This window comes from Nothoprocta perdicaria, unplaced genomic scaffold (assembly GCF_003342845.1).
Source record: "Nothoprocta perdicaria isolate Ctin4 unplaced genomic scaffold, notPer1 scaffold_329, whole genome shotgun sequence".
Taxonomy (NCBI): domain Eukaryota; kingdom Metazoa; phylum Chordata; class Aves; order Tinamiformes; family Tinamidae; genus Nothoprocta; species Nothoprocta perdicaria.
The window spans coordinates 434,254-438,966 of NW_020455565.1; positions in this window are offsets into that span (position 1 = coordinate 434,254).

Consider the following 4,713-nt stretch of genomic DNA (forward strand, 5'->3'; position numbering starts at 1 on the left):
TTTTCTCTCTCTTTACAAAGAGTGGGAGCTTTCTCATTTTTAGGTCAGATGTTGCCTCTACTGCAGAGATTATCCGATAACAGTCCTGATCCAGCCCGGCACAACACTGGTAATGTCCAGTTTGGAGCTGCTCTGCCTCTCTTCAGAAATGCTGCTCCCAAGAGCTGATGGACATCCCTGGGGTTTTCAGGCACTGATGGTGATGGAGAACCAGGTGCATGGCACCTGCCCCGCTGTGTGGACCCAAAAAGCACCTAGGGATAGCAGGGCTGTGGCAGCAGCTCATTAGACTTGTATGTCACAAACATGCTTGTGCCTAGAACAAAGTAAGGACATTTCTTCCTAAAGTGGGTTGAAAGTTGCCACCCCATAGCCTGATAGCTGTGACTGACACCAGCCACCATGAGCTTATGGCCTTGGGTCTCTGTGCTGCTATTGGCCTCATACCCAAAAGTCAGCTGAAAAGTCTTTCTCTGGTTGCAGCAGGAGCCACAGCAAGGCATTGAGATCCTCATTCAGATCATGGCCACAGTGTTTGTATTCACACCTACCCTGAGAACCTGGAATATCCATGTGCAGATATTATTAGTTGTCCCACAGAGATCTGCCTCTCCTCACCAAGCTGCTAGTCTCATCCCTTGTCCCAGGGATGAGACATTACTGCTGAACTCTCCTGCTTTCACACCTAGACTAGATCTACTTCTAACCCCAAAGATAGAGCTCAACCTATGTTTCTTTAGGTTCACATTGTCCTTTTCTTCACTGATCACATTTCACTGTTAACTGTGTTCTGCTAGTAACAGCATTTCTGTAGCAGCCAGGCAAATCAGGTTGGGAAACTGGTTTGCTGGGAGAGAACATGATGTTTTCCTGATTATTTTTTAGCAGAATCAGTCTCCTAAGTTGATTCCCTGGAAGGCCCTAAGAAATATCTCTGCTAGAATGAGAGAGGGGCTATTTCATGACTAGGAACAAGCAGCTTAAAGCCAAACATTGTTCATCCTGAGGTAGATCAGCACCTGAACCCTTGGTCATCTAGGTGACCATTTATACACTAGAGACAGCACAGCAGAGGGAGTGGGAATATAAAAGTGGGGGAAGAGGGTTTGGCCAGCAGTCTTGACTTGAAGTTACTTAGTAAAACCAACTTCAATTACAGAAAGAAAAGAAGAAAAGAGAGAACTACCCATTGTTTTCATTACTACTTTCCAGAAAAATCAGTGAAAAGAAGATTGGGTAGAGGGAAGCCCTTCAAAAAACACATGAGCTTATAAACTGTATGGTTTTGCTTTTGCTTGTCAGACCTGACAAAGATCCTCAGGCTTTGCCTGCTTTTTCCATTTATGCCACCTGTTGTTATAGAAAATGCTGTATCTTCATGCAACGATGGCCCCTGTCCAAATGAGTATCTGTTCATCTTTGGACTAGTTTAATGATAACAGTTTGACAGATAGATCATGGACAAAGGGACAAAGCACAATGCATCTTTAGCTAAATGGTGATGCTTCAGTGCTGTTGATGGCCTGGAAATAAGAGCCAGAGCATGGAAAGGCTAGGGAACAAACACAGCAGTTTTTGAAGTGCAGACCACTAGTATGTATCAAGCATGGAGCAATGCACTCAGAAATGACATACACCTAGAGCAGTCTAGCTGGAGCTTTCTTAGAGCACCGAAGAAAACTGTTCCTTATTTGTAGCAGTCTAAATTGGTTCTTAAAATAACTAAAATACATACAGTTTACCAAATATCTTTGTTAATATAGCACTGCACGCTCTCCCAATTTGTGCAGCCTTTTCCAAACAAACACAATCCAGCAATTGTCTCCGATAAAAATAGACAGTGATGATTCTACATCTGCAGTGCAAGCTGACTTGCCCTTAAAATAAAGCAACATCTCAGGTTAAAGCAACCTATCTCTTAAATATAATAATAAATCTTTGCTTGCTTGATATCAGTGGGTAGAGAGTATGAGATCTAAACCAAAGGAGACTGAAGATGATTTTTAATAGTTTGTGCCCATTGTGCTATATGTTGGTATGCACATGTGGAGAAGATATCAGATGCATAAAAAACTATGCCAAACTATGCCAAAAACTATCCCCCTATGGCCAAGAAGGCCAATGGGATTGAGGACTGCATTAGAGTGACAAAGAGGATTAAGGGACTCAAGCATTTATCTTAGGAATACTCTTCTTGGTGGTGGCCAGTGCCAGAACAAGGGCTAATGGGCACAGACTGAAACACAGGAAGTTACATCTCCATACGAGGAAGAACTTCTCTACTGTGAGGGTGAGAGAGCCCTGGAACAGAGAGGTTGTGGATTCTCCTTCTTTGGAGATGCTCAAAACCTGCCTGGATGCAACCATGTGCCACGTGCTCTAGGTGTCCCTGCAGCAGCAGGAGGGGTTGGATTAGGTGATCTCTAGAGGTCCCTTCCAAACTCAAACTTTCTGTGATTCTGTGAGGTTTCACAGATGAAAAAACATGCAACAACCAGACAGATTTTAAATAAGTACAGTTATTATCAGGCTCAGACAGCTGCTGAAGACTGCACAAAGATGAGTTAACATGCCATTTTCCATTGGCTGTCAAAGCATTTTTTTCAATAATAGTCCATTTCCTCTTTTTGCTAGTATCTCCATCAAGGGAGGGAAGTGTCAGAATTGAAAGTGTCACTGTCTGTTATAGCCTGGTTCTGGGGAGACTTGCAGTATGATGAGTTTTGATTAGCTGCATGTTTCTCTAAAATTTAAATTATTTTTCCAATGAGCTCTCAACTGATGAAAGCAGAAGGAATGGCAGTGACAAAAGAGGTGGCTAACTGTATGGTCATTTGGGACCTGACACTCAGCTGCTGTTCATGTCTCCTCCTGCTGCCTTGCAAGTGTACTGTATTCTATCTAGAAGAATCTGTTCTTGTCCTTACAAGTGATTTCCAAATCCTACTCAGCTGTGCTGAGAAGAAACCATCGATAAATGTAAAGTGTGTCCTGAGCTATGTGCCAGGCATTTTGGAGCAAAATCCATCAGCCTTAAGTTTTTACAAGATTTTAGAAACATGGCAAGCAAGTTTATTATGTGTATCCACTGTCACTCCCACCGAGCACAATCCGTCCAGCACAGAGGTGAGTACACACTGACTTTCTGGTCCTGTTCTGCAAATTTCACTGGTAATCCAACGTCTTATGAAGGTAAAAGGTTGGACTAGATGATCTCTAGAAGTCCCTTCCAACCTTAATCATTCTGTGATTCTGTGAGCACAATGCCCCACAAGTGGTGGACTTCTGCTCTGTCTCTTCTGCCATTAAAGGCAGCAAAAGCTTTGCTCCTAGCAGGGTAAGAGCCTTTGATTTCCTGTAGGTCATGATTTCCTCAAGATATGCAGTGTAAACAAAAGAAGGTCATGTTACTTTGCCTTCCACTGATCTCAATAACTGAATGGGGCAAAACTAACCAATTTAGGCAAATCAGGGAACACTATTTCCTAGTGCAGCTCTCCTCTCTGGAAAAGGGGGCACAGGACTCTAATCACAAACAAATGCAGGACTCTAATCACAAGATAGCCTCAATATCCTAATGGAGAGAATATTGTTGTCTTGCACTGTGATCCTTGCTATAGTTCTGCCAGGTGGAAACAATATCACAACTGTGATATTTTCATTCTGGTTTAACACTAATGTAAATAGCACAGCACACAAAGTAGCTGCGACTGGGGACCTGAGATTCTGCTCATTCTGTTTCTTGCTTAACTAGAGCTACAGAAGCCTTGTGCATTACAAAACAACATATTTTCTGCTCAAAATTTATTAGTGAAACAGTAAGCACAATGACTGTATCATTCCTATAAGTATGCATTTACAGACTACGTAACCCTACTACAAAATCAATTGCAACCTGATATGGGATTTTTTAACTTCCCCAGCACTTTCAAGCTCAAGCTCATAAATGATTTTCAAAATATTACAAAGCTTTTCTAATGATTAAGTTTGACATTTCAGCCTGCATGCTTACTGCAAACCTTTCAAAATATTTTGCTTCCTAAAGGACAAATTTGAATGTATTTGTGATGACTACTTCCTTCCCTTCTTTTCTTTCTCCCAGTCTTACATATTAAATGTAGACCATGAACTTTGTTTTGGTAGCTCAAAGAATTTTATCAATAAATTTAATGAAATGGAAAAGACTGGGAAAACATCAAAGGAAACTCATTAAGGAATACCCCAAGAAAGCATACCACTTCATGAACAAATCTCTGACCAATAAGGACACTCCTTTAACTTCCTTTCCTGTGCATACAACTCTCAACACTGAACATGATAGACTTCTACTGCTCACACTAAAAGGGCAAATTATTTTATCTACCAGCTTTCTTTTTTTTTGTCTAACTCAATACAAAACGAAAGCACTCCTGCAAAAACTTCGTATCTTAAACTCAGATATCACAGGTTATTGCTCTGAATAAAGTTTGACTGTTGTTAATTTGCATATAATGTACTGAGAGCTGGCTGTGATTTCCTTTTTGTGTGCATTTCTGGGTTTTGTTTTGTTTGTTTGTTAACACCGGACTTTACCTGGATCTTTACAGTAAGTCTTGCAAAACACTGTTTCTCACCAAAAATAAGTTGAAGAAAGACAGAAAGAGGAAAAATATGCAAGAAGACTTGAAGGTAAAAAAACAGCATGAATAGCACATAGATCTGAAAGAGACATGA